Source organism: Mastomys coucha, unplaced genomic scaffold, assembly GCF_008632895.1.
Source record: "Mastomys coucha isolate ucsf_1 unplaced genomic scaffold, UCSF_Mcou_1 pScaffold11, whole genome shotgun sequence".
Classification (NCBI taxonomy): Eukaryota; Metazoa; Chordata; class Mammalia; order Rodentia; family Muridae; genus Mastomys; species Mastomys coucha.
Window position 1 is genome coordinate 31,110,726 of NW_022196893.1, and position 12,205 is coordinate 31,122,930.

The following is a 12,205-nucleotide window of genomic DNA, read 5'->3' on the forward strand; positions in this document are numbered from 1 at the left end:
GCCAAGAGCTAGGGTGGTCCTGTAAGGAGTCATCAAACCACACGGCCACACAAGCCCTGCAACCCCCCAAGAATGATGCCCCATCATCCCTTCTTAGGGATTAATTACAAATATATTAATATTGATGGTATGAATGTTTTGCCTGCATGTACGGCTGATCACCATGCGCATGCAGTACCTGTGGAGGTCAGAAGAGGGCATCAGATCTCTTGGAACTGGAGTTCTAGATGGTTCTTAGTCACCATGTGGGTGCTAGAAATGGAACCCATGTCCTCTGGAAGAGCAACCAGTGCTCTTAACTGCTGAGCCGTCTCTCATCTGTGAGCTTCTTGCTTTGTTTTTATGTAACCCATGATAGCCTTGAACTTGCTATGTAGTCAAGATGACCTTAAACTCCTCTGTCTGTCCTCTGAGTGCTGAAGTACAGGAGGGAGCTACACTCGGCATTACTAGCAATGGTTTAATGGAGTTGTAATGTCTGCCTTTAACGCCAATGGACATGCCTTTCAGTTCACATGGAAAAGTCGCCTTCGCCGAGTCTGTTTTGTTCTTTAAATCTTTGCCTAGGTATTGTGTGTGTATGAATGCACGAGTACATATGTGTGTGCACTGTATGTGTGTGTAACTGAGGCATCTATGTATGTGTGATCGCATGTACGTAGAGGTCAGAGGTCAACTTTAGATGTCTGTAACCACTTTTCACCTTCTCTGAGGCAGGCTCACCCCCTCCCCCTCCCTCCCTCTCTCTCTCCTGCTTATGCCAAGTTAGACAGCCCACCAGCTTCCAGGAACTCTTGCCTCTGCCTCCCATCCTGTCATAGGAACATGGAGGTTAGGGGAGAGGTACTGAGTGTGGCTTTTTGGGTCCTGGGAATCCAAACTCAGGTTCTCAGGCTTGCATGGCGGGAGCTTCGCTCAGTGAAAGAGTCGCAAGCTCTTCGCTTAAAAAAACAGATATTAAATGGCACAAATATTCTGAGGGTTATGTGAGAAGAGAAAAGCAGAAGCGCTTTGAAGACTTAAGCTGCACTGAAAGGCATTATGGAATAAAATCTGAAGCCAGTGTTAGAGAAAGCACAGAATTAAAAAGTAAGGCCATGAAAACAGGAAAAGGCTGGAAATTGGTCAGTTACCTGAGGCACGGGGTTACACCTGGGCTCCCAGGACTAGGGAGACTGAAGCAGGAGCACAGCTTGGAGTTCAAGACCAATGTGGGGGAGGGGAGAGGAAGGGGAGGAGAGGGGAGAGGAGGGGAAAGAAGAAACTTTGGTATAAGGTCGGGTTTAATGAGTTGTAAGTAGGCAACCCTGATTCACAGCTACTGTTGAAAAGCATTTCTACTTGGTCTCATTCCAAGGAAGCAGAGGGAACATGATTTCAGCATTCCTGGGGGCTCTGGGTAGTGTCTTCCCCCTGAGAGGAAAGCAGAAGCCTGCTGGCCCTTGAAGCATTTACCCGCTGGATTCCAGGTTTTTAAAGGGTAATGAGAGAACGGGGTGGTGGCGCTTGTCTTTAATCCCAGCAGAGGCAAGCCGATCTCTGTGAGTTCAAGATCAGCCTGGTCTACAGAGTGAGTTCCCGGATAGCCAGGGCTACACAGAGTTCGAAAAACAAAACGAACAAACAAAGAGGGAAAGGCTAGAGGCTAGTGAGAGCCAAATGCGCCACATTCTCTCAGGGGCAACTCGGCGAGCAGACGCGCGGGCACGCAGACGCGCGGGCACGCAGACGCGCGGGCACGCAGACGCGCGGGCACGCAGACGCGCGGGCACGCAGACGCGCGGGCACACACAGTGGCAGCAGACCAGTGTCCTGATCCTGGATCACTTTGGAAATCTGCACCGACAGAACCCACTGCCAATCTACCCTTTGTCCTACAGAAATCCTCAGAGGGTGCCACCCGATGTGAACCCACATGGAACTCCTCGGGCGGCTGTTGTCCATTTAAAAGATGGTGCCACACCTCTTTGGACTGCAAAGCCACACAAGACTCGTTAAAACTCGAAGTCTATATTCAATGCTTATTCATTGGCTCAGCAAATATTTACTGAGCTCTTACCACACTGGGCAGGGTCTGGGGCTCTGAGTTAACCATGATAGGCAAGGTCTCTCTTCTCAGAAAACTTTCATTCTGCTGGAGAACCGGGACAAATGAAGATGTGACTGGGGCAGGCAAGTGCACCAAGAGTAATTGGGGTATTGAGGGGAAGGGGACAGAGGCTCCAGAGCCGCTCTAGAAAGCCTCCCCATGAATAACATTTGAGAGGAATGCAGAATGAGGGGGAGTATACAGGCAGCCAGCCAGGGGACAAGACAAGGAGAATGTTCTAGGCAAAGGCCCTGAGGCAGGAATAAAATTGCTACGGAATGAGCTAAGAGACAAGATGACTAAGAGATGAGTGGCAGCCAGGTTTGATGTGGACTTACAAGCAGTCGGAAAGGACTTTAACTGCTATATAATACTATGGATGCAAGATAAGATATATTTCATATACTATGAGTATCTGATTGCTCACTGTGCACATTATAGCTACAATGAAATAAAAAGCCTCCTTCATATGGCACTTGTAATCTTTCAAGGAAGCAATAATTCCGCAAGTGGCAAGGCGAAAAATGAAACAAAAATAAAATGATGGCCACGGACTCAAAAGTCAATACTAGAATATGCTTGTTGAGGATGTACTTTTTTTTTAAAGTCACGTTTTATTTGGATTCTTAAGAAATAGGGGTGCATCAGGAATGGGGTGGGGGCAGTCAGAGGCTGTGGGAACGGCAAAGGCACGAAGGCAGGAAGGGAACCGGGCGGGTCCAGGAAACAATGAATCACTTGCTGCACTGTGCCAGGTGGGTGGGTAGTATGGAGAGATAAGCTTGGGGAAATACGCTGGGGGCATCTTGAAGGACATACACAGAAATTTAGACATTGTCCTTGGGCACTGGCTCCCTAAAGTGTCTACGTGACTCTAGGGAAACTCTTCAATGTCACATTCCCACACGTATCCCCCAGAGGTCTAGGTGGGACCCTAGAACCTACATTCGATCACCCCAGGCAGTGCACATCCAGGAGATCAGGGAAGCCACAATTTGAAAAATCCACTCTTGACATTTTTGTTTGTTTTTGTGGCAACACTACTGGACTGAAAAGGGAAAGCCCGAAGTCCTTTGAAGGGATAATCAAGGGCTTTGGCAAAAATCAATAATTAAATAAACGAAGACCGATGAGAGCAACGATTGCTGCTGGGTCACACACTCAGTGAGTGAGAGGCGCAGTAAGATCTTGTCTCAGGAATATCAGACTAGGGGAGCTGGAGGAATGGCTCCTTGGCTAGGAACACACACTGCTCTTACAGAGGTCCAGGGCTCAAGTCTCAGCACCCACTTCAAGCAGCTTGGGACTGCATGCAACTCCAGTTTCAGAGAGCTGATACATCTCAGACTTCCTTGGGCATATACACAGACACACTTACATTCACATTAAATAAAAAAATTAGAAACTTAAGACTGGTAAGATGGCTCAGTGAGTGAAAGTGCATGGAGCCTGACAACCCAAGCTCGCTCCCACAAGACAGAAAGGAGCCCACTCTCGAAAGTCATCCTCTGAACAGGCAGTGGTGGTGCACGCCTTTAGTCCCAGTGGAAGACATGGCTGGACCGCCAGGTTTGATGCCAGCCTGGTGTTCGGAGTGAATCCCAGGTTAGCCAGAGCTATACAGAGAAACCCCGTTTTGAAAACCAAAAGAAGAGAAGAGAAGAGAAGAGAAGAGACAAGAAGAGAGGGGAAGAGCAAAGAAAAGAAAGTTGTCCTTTGACCGCCATGTGTGCACCCTGGCATACTTGCACACATACACAAACAATAAAACAAAATAAAATTTAAAAAAATTAAAATTAAGAAGGAAATAAAAATGAACATTATCTTATGTGTCATTTTTAAGTTTCTTTCTTATTTTTTGAGATAAGTTCTTCTGTATAGCCCTGGCTGTCCTTGAACTCACGATCCTCCTCCCCTCAATCAAAAGTAGGAGTTCCGGGCATAAGCAACCACGCTCAGCTCAAAGAGTAACATTCTGAAAGCGAGCTTTCTACAAATCACAGAGCAACACTAAGAACAGCCTCTATTTGGAACAACAGGCATTGTCCAGTAACTTGACCTGGCAGTATAAATCCTCCTGTCAGGGTGAGACCCAGTTCATATCCACCAGACACTGTAGGATCTGTGGGACAGGCCGGCAGGGCTCTTCTAGCTTAGTGTCTGAGCTGCCCAGGGGTCAGTCTGTGGGGCACGCAAAAGCACTGAGCTGTTTTATATTTCAGCTTCTGCAGTCCTGAGAGTTAAAGGGGCCAAAGCGATCATCTCAGGGTTCCATGAAGGCTTGCTCAAGGGGAAACTGCATCGGCTCTTCCCTAGGGAGTCTAGAACAGGGAGCGGGGTGGGACGGGACTTAGAAGTGACTCCAGAACTCTTGGTAACTGCAGCTTTACAGATCGGACTTTGGCATCAAAAGCCCAACCTTTCCTCTTACAGAGACTTGTCAATGAGTGACTTGTCCAGGATCACCTACAGGGCGGGTCCCCAGCTCCATCCTTCCGAACTCACAGGGCTTTTATCACACCACAGCCCCAACTTCTGACATTTGCCACTTTTTCAACTCCTTCAGTCTGGCTGGAGAGCCTACCTTTCCCCACAACCTAAACACTCCGAGTAAATGGAGGAAGCAAAAACCCTAACCACGAGGACCAAACAACAATGAGGAGTAGACTGACCAAAAGGCAAGTCACTGAAAAGCCAGGAGACGGAGCTGAGCAAATGTGTGTGGTAAATGCTGGGTGACTAGAAGTTAAGGGAAGACAAGTAGGCCAGGGTGATACAATCTGTATGGGATTCTAGCAGCCGAGGCGGCTTCGCTCAAGGCCAGCCGAGCCAACGGTGTGAGACTCACAGGTTCAGAATAAAGTGAATAAAGACATGCAGATTAAGTCAACTGCATTTAAGTGCTTATCAAATTAGCAAAACTAAAGAGTAATAATCGATCAATGTCATCGAACTTGCAAACTCCGGGCACTCACACCACGGCAGGTGAGAAAGCCCTGTTGAGTTCCTGTTTCCAGTTCCTTCAGGGATGGGCAGTGCTGTGGAAGCATAAGCTGAGTAAACCCTTTCCTCCCTGACTTGATTTTGGTCCTGGTGTTTCATCACAGCAACAGTGATCTTAACTGAGACAAGGCCTGAACTGAATGCACCTTCACCTACTGCGCCGTCTCACCAGTTCCTTTTACTTACTGTTCTGAGACTCAGTAAGTTGCCCAGGCTAGCCTTGTATGCATTTTGTAGCTCAGGATTGCCATGGACTGCCTTAGTGTCTAGCAGAGTTAGGAATAAAAATCTACACCACCTAGCCTTGCTTGACACAGGGCAGTAAACACCTACTAAGCTGAACGTACTGGCACACTACTGGGGTCTCAGCACTTGGGCGATAGAAGCAGGAGAATCAGGAGTTCAAGGCCAGCCTGGACTAGAAGAGACCAATAGTATTGTTATCACTGCTAAGTTGTAACAAGGAAGATGGTGACAGGGTATTAGAGAAAAATCATAGGAAAGCATGACAGACAGGCTCACATTTCAGACTTTGAAGAATATGTGGGGTTAGGGCATAGCTAAGTGGTCAGGAGCTTGTGGGGCATGCTCAAGACCCCAGTCTTTTTTTTTTTTTTTTGGTTTTTCTACAGGGTTTCTCTGTGTAGCCCTGGCTGTCCTGGAACTCACTCTGTAGACCAGGCTGGCCTCGAATTCAGAAATCCGCTTGCCTCTGCCTCCCAAGTGCTGGGATTAAAGGCATGCGCCACCACCGCCCAGCAAGACCCCAGTCTTGATCCCTAGCATTTCTTAGCACAGAAAAAGTTCTGGAAGGAGGTTTCACTGAGCCGTAGCTGAAGCTGAAGCCAAAGCTGAAGTGTCAGCTTCTACTGTCCCCTCCTAGACAGTATAGATGCTTAAAGATGGTGGGGGAGGGGGTGGGGAAGGGAGGAGGGGGGGGAGGGGAGGTGGGCTGGGTTTGGAGCCTAAGCCAGTGATGTACTATGACTACAAAACTATCCTTGTTTGTGCTAAACTTACAGTCCACATGATTTGATTTACTCGACGTGAGCATGTGAAGAATACAAGGGAAGATTCTTATTATAATCAAGAGGTTAATCCACATGATTGGAGAGGTCATTTAGAAAGACTCTGCATGTTTTAAAATGAGTTCTCTTTATTCACTCATGTTTTGGAATAATCTTTTTGAACTGACTGTGTTCTAAACCTAGAAGGTACAAGCCTGAAGCTTAGGCAACCATCAGGAACTATGGAGCTGAGCCCACATAGGTGCTTCCAAGGTCATGGAATTTTCAACTTGGAAGAAGCAGTGTGTCACCTGTCCCACACTACATGAGACAAAAGGGCTATAAAATAAGGTCCTTTAATTTTTTGGGGGTAGGGGAGTGGTTCAAGACAGGGTCTCTCTGTGTAGCCCTGGTTGTCCTGGAACTCCCAGAGATTCACCTGCCTCTGCCTCCCAAGTGCAGGGATTAAAGGTATGTGCCACCATCATTCAGGCTAGAGGCATGATTTTACTTGTATATCACCAGATGAACAACTCATACCTTTTAAATAGTTGTGTGTGTACATGAGTCAGATACTGTGCAGCTGGAGTTACCCAGTATGGGGGACAGAACAGCCCCCCTGCAAATGTTTTTAAAGTGTCAGGAAATCATTGCACATGCTAGTGGATGCACTGTTGTTGGGGGAGACCTCCTACTTTTAATGAAAAGAAGTCTTCATTCAGTCGCCAATAAGTTGAGTCTGGAGAGATGCTCAGTGGTTAAAGACCCTTCAGCTCTCCCAGAGGTCCCAAGATCCGTCCCCAGTACCCACATCAGGCAGCCTGAAATGTCGTGTAACTCTAGATCCAGGGAAGTCTGATGCTTTTGGCCTCTTAGGCACCTGTATTCACATGCATAACTGCCCCACCCCAAATATACACAAAATTAAAGATAAAAATAAGTCTTAAACATCCAGCTACAGAATAAACACATCCGAATGATCCCTCTAAAGGGACCATTTACCAAAAAAACTCAACCTGGATAAAAAAGCAGAAACCACGTAAAGCCAGTAATTTGTTACTAGAAGGCTCAGGAGCCTGTGTTAAGTGACTTGACCACACGTTGAGGCTACTGTACACAGTCTGCAATGAAGGGAGGGGTTTACCTTTCTATAGGAAGCACAGTGCCTTGAGGCTACTGTACACAGTCCGCAATGGAGGGTTTTACCTTTCTATAGAAAACACAGTGGAAGACCCCAATGGCCTTCTAAAGGTTAGTCTCTTCTTACATAAATTATGTTAGGGACAAAGTTAAGCATTTTCTACCTGTAGAATGAGCACTCTTCCATTTAAATGAATGTCATCTATCCTGCAGTAATATGGAATGAAGAAGGCTAGGAAACTGGAATCCCACTTGATGCCGCAGGAGGCAAAGGTCCCTGCCACCAAGCATAGCAACCAGTTCAATCCTCAGGACCCACCCTGTGAAAGACAGAGCTGACGGCTCCACAGGCTGTCCTCTGACAGCCACAGGCATGCCATGGCGTGCATTTGCACACACACACACATTCATCAAATACACACTCTGCCTCCCAAGTGCTGGGGATTAAAGGCGTGTGCCACCACCGCCCAGCTTTTTAAAATGTGTAGTCCAGGCTGGCTCGAACTCCAGATCCCCCTGCCTCTGCCTCCTTCAGCAAATCCTACAGGCCTGCGCCACCAGAGCTGACAAAAGTTTAAAGTTAATTATACCTGATTACAGTTGATTGGTAGAATCCTCAGAAAAATTAAAATTATATTTGAAACTTTCTAAAAAAAATTTGGAGATATTCAAATACATAATACATGCAAATAAACCCGATGTCTTTACAAAACTTTCTATCAGCAAACACTTTCCAGGGCACAAAGGACGTGAGCCAAGCAACATCAAAGAAATATGCTCATTGAGCATAACCACTCCCACCAATAAGACAACTACCACACTATTACCTCAAAGCCTTTCTTTTAAAACATAAGACAGGTCCTATAAGAGTGACCACATCAAGTCCATGAGTCGTGTATTCACTTGCTAAACAGCTAAACAGTCAGGAACGGTGGTGCACACCTACAATGTGTGGTCTTCTGGAGGATGAGTGCAAGGGATGTGGGAGTTCAAGTCTAACCTCTGCTACATAGCAATCTGAAGCTAGTCTGAGCTCCATGAGACATAATTCCCCCTTCCCACCCCCGCAACCCAAAACCTTAACAAAAAGCCTAGGGTCAAATGAAGAGTTTTCAAAGGCGACCACGAGTCTTAGATCACCCGATCATCAAACTTACCAAAGAATCCTCAAAGGCACAGACCTTTCCCCCTAATTGGCATAAGACAGGACATGCTTTATAGTCTGTGTGTGCACGTGCTGGGTTTGAACAGTCTCTCACACATGCTAAACTCACTCTCCACCACTGAGCTACACCCAGAGTCAAAACAGGGCATGTGATGGTACCATCGCAGCCAGCGGTGTCTCCACTGTTAACAGAGCTGTTTTCACGTCTGAGCCTTCTCTTCCTACAATTATTAGGTTGAAACTTGGCCCCACCTTTAACTAGAGTCAGGAAAAAAGCCTGAATGTACCAAGTCAAACAAAGTTAGACAATGAGGGAAGTTTTATAAAATGGCACACTTTGCTCATGTTGACGGCATACTGTCTTGGCCCAGAGACTCTACATACGGATCATGGACTACCTCATGGATAACTCTGCTTCTGGGTCTAACGCAGTAGCAGTGAGAACCACTCCACCAACCATTTACTGAATTGCTGGAGAATTAAACAGGCTCTGACCCCATTTTCAAAAGGCTGTAGAGCTGACTGACCAAAGACAGGGCACGAAATTCGAGTGGGAGAGCATGCGCATGCCCCAGTGTAAGTATACGGCAGTGGGGGAGCATGCGCATGCCCCAGGGGCGGGAGGTTTTCCAAGGCCAGGTGCAGAGAGAGAAGAAACACCAAAGCAATGACAGCAAGTGATTTCACCACTACTCGAAGCTGTGTCTGTGGTGTTGCCTAACCCACTGAACTGTAAGCTCTTCAAGGTAGGAGCTTCTGCAACTTTGAATCCACAAAAGAATGGGCATAGAAGTCACTGAAGAAAATGTTTCGTCTTCTCAAGAGTTCCTAACATAATTTAGTACCATGCTATATTATTCTATCAATGCATACATGCATGCAGACCTTTAAAAAGAGGTAATCTTTTCCAGGCCGGAAAGATGGCTCAGCAGGTGAAAGATGCATGCCACAAAGCCTGGCGCCTTGAGTTCAATCCCTGGAACTCACATGGTGGGAGAAAAGAACAGACCCCCACAGCTCTCTTCTGACCTGCATACGATGCACATCCCATCACACACACACACACACCACATACACACACACACACACAGACACACACACACACATATACACACATACACACATACGCACACACACACACACACATCACACATACATACACACACACACATCACACACATACATCACACATATATACATACATACCACACACACACATATACACACACACATACACACACACACATACACACACATCACACACATACACACACACACATACACACACATCACACACATACATCACACATACAAACACACACCACACACACACATACACCCACATACACATACACACACATACGCACGCACACACACACATCACACACATACATCACACATACATACACACACACCACACATACACACACATATACACACATACACATACACACAGACACACACACCACACACATACATCACACATACATACACACACACACCACACACACATATACACACATACACACATATGCATACATACACACACATACACACATCACACACATACATCACACATACATACACACACCACACATACACACACATACACCCACATACACATACACACATACGCACACACACACACACACACACACACACACACACACACACGACACAATTGGTAATTTTTAAAAAAAATATATTGAAGGCCAGGGACAGTGGAGCACACCTTTAATCCTAACATTCAAGATGCAGAGGCAGCCACATTTCGGTCAGCCAAGTCTAGATAGGCTAGACAGGAATTCTTCGAAGAAGCAGAAAGAGGAAGAGGAGGAAGAGGAGAAGAAAAGGAAGAAGAGGAGGAGAAAGAAGGAGGAGGAGCTGGAGGAGAAGGAGGTGAAGGAGGAGGAGGAGGAGGAGGAAAAGGAAGAGGGGAAGGGGAGGAGAAGGAGGAGGAGGAGGGGGAGAGAAGAGGAGGAGGAGTTGTGCTTTCCTGCTAACTTTATAGCTTTTTGAAGGATGTCTAAACATGATCACACTTGGTCGGCCATAGACTGTCTGGCATACGTATTTGTACCAGTAACTAAGTAGACAAAAAGTAGCCCACTTACTTACCCACTCAGGTGCTAAAGATGATCTGTCCTCCAAAGGGCAACGTCTTAAAAACACAACCTCACAGTCTTTGGCTAGCTTGTAAAGTCAACAGAACCATTTGGATTAGGCAGATTTTTGAAAGCTGGAATTAGTTTCAAGACAATAGCAGGTCGGTATCTCTCACCAGGATCAGCTAAACTCATTGTTGTGAGCACCAATAAGGAGGCTAGGACGGGTGCCAGATGGTTCGCTTCTAGCACCCACAACTTCAAGCTCCGGTGTGTGTGGCCGGGGGGGGGGGGGGGGGGGGGGGGGGGGTGTACAGTTACCTAATCTTAACACCTACGGACGTGAGCGAGCAGTGGGTCTCAGCTCAAGTACATCATCCTAGCGATCTGGGAAGGACACTGCGAGTAGGAACTGTTCGGAAGGATGTTAAGCCTTAACCAGAGTTCATCTGGAGGAATGGAAGGGAGAAAAGCTGGAGAAGCAACGGCCGCGTGGAAGAAGGAAAGAGTTGCTGGATCACCTCCCTGAGAGGGTGTTTAGACTTTTGATGAAATGCCACTTTCCCTTCATCCCGTGGGAGACCAGGGGCCCGGGCAGCGGGGGCTCAACCCCTCGGACTTCCCAGAAGGGAGCACGGAGTACGGGAGGCTCCTCCAACGTGGACCCCCAGGGGTGAGCCTCCTGTTCCTGCTCCCCACCGCCTCAAAATACGCGGGGAGAGTGAGGGGCGCAGCCGGGGTCTCCGCGCGCACGCAGGCTGCGGAGGGCGAGGCGAGAGGAAGCGCTTACCTGACTTTTTAGCCGTCCGGGCTCGGCGCTGCACCGCCACCCACCGTCCTGCGCTCCGTCTGCCCGGCGCACCTGTCGCTACCGGGCTGCAGCACCTTCAGCTCCGCGGCCCCGCCCCGGCCGCTCAGGGCCCCGCCCCCGGCCGCGGAGGCGCGCACGCGCCCCTCCCCCCCGGCCCCCCCGCCTCCCGCGCGGCCTTGGGGCGAACGTGCTCGCTCCCGGCGGCGTGTTGGACGCGTGACCGCAGCGTCGCCCTAGCAGCCGCGGTGATGCAGGAGGCGTGGCCCCTGTGTCAGCCTCCAGCCTGGTGGTCCCTTCTGGCTCACCCTGTCTCTCTCTGACTAGAGACTGAGGCAGTTTGATCTGAGACTCACCCAGAAGTCTGGTCTAAGTGCAACCTCAGGGAAGTCCCTGGTGCTGTCGGGGTAAGTTCTGTGGAAAGGTATTTTACAAGAAGCCATGCCCCGTCCTGCAAAGAGCTGCCAAAGAGGCCTGGCTCGGACCTCGTTGAATCACTTCACCTCAGTGGACCTGAGTTTCCTCAGGAAAGGGTAGGATTAGATAAGAGTAGGTGGTGTCCAAGTTCTCCAAGAGCTGGGGTTTGTTTGTTTGTTTGTTTTGTTTTTGTTTTTTTGTTTTTTTGTTTTTTTGCAAAAACGGGAGGGTTTCCTTTATTTTCTTTTGAGACAGAGGAGGGTCATCAGATACAGCTGAGATTATCCTAGAACTCACTGTGTAGCCGAAATGACCTTTGAGCTGTTGGCTCACAAAACTGCCTGTAACTCCAGCTCCTGGGGAATCTGACACCATTTTCTGGCCTTCATGAGGAACTGCACACACGTTACACACTCACACACACATATACATATTAATAAGATAAATACAGATCTTTTTAAAAAGAGGCTG

The 12,205-nt window shown here is 47.9% G+C and overlaps 1 protein-coding gene across 2 annotated transcripts in view; it reads right to left on the reverse strand.

Moving 5' to 3' along the window:
* The window catches only part of Lima1 (LIM domain and actin binding 1), a 105,898-nt gene extending 94,467 nt beyond the window's left edge, over positions 1–11,431 (reverse strand). The window contains exon 1 of one of the 2 annotated variants that reach the window (XM_031355659.1): positions 11,300–11,431. The gene's annotated coding sequence lies outside the window, so the exon portion shown is untranslated. Of the gene's footprint in view, positions 1–10,522; positions 10,538–11,299 lie in introns of those variants that run through there. The other variant, XM_031355680.1, reaches the window with a different exon arrangement.
* Between the last annotated feature and the right edge of the window lie 774 nt (positions 11,432–12,205).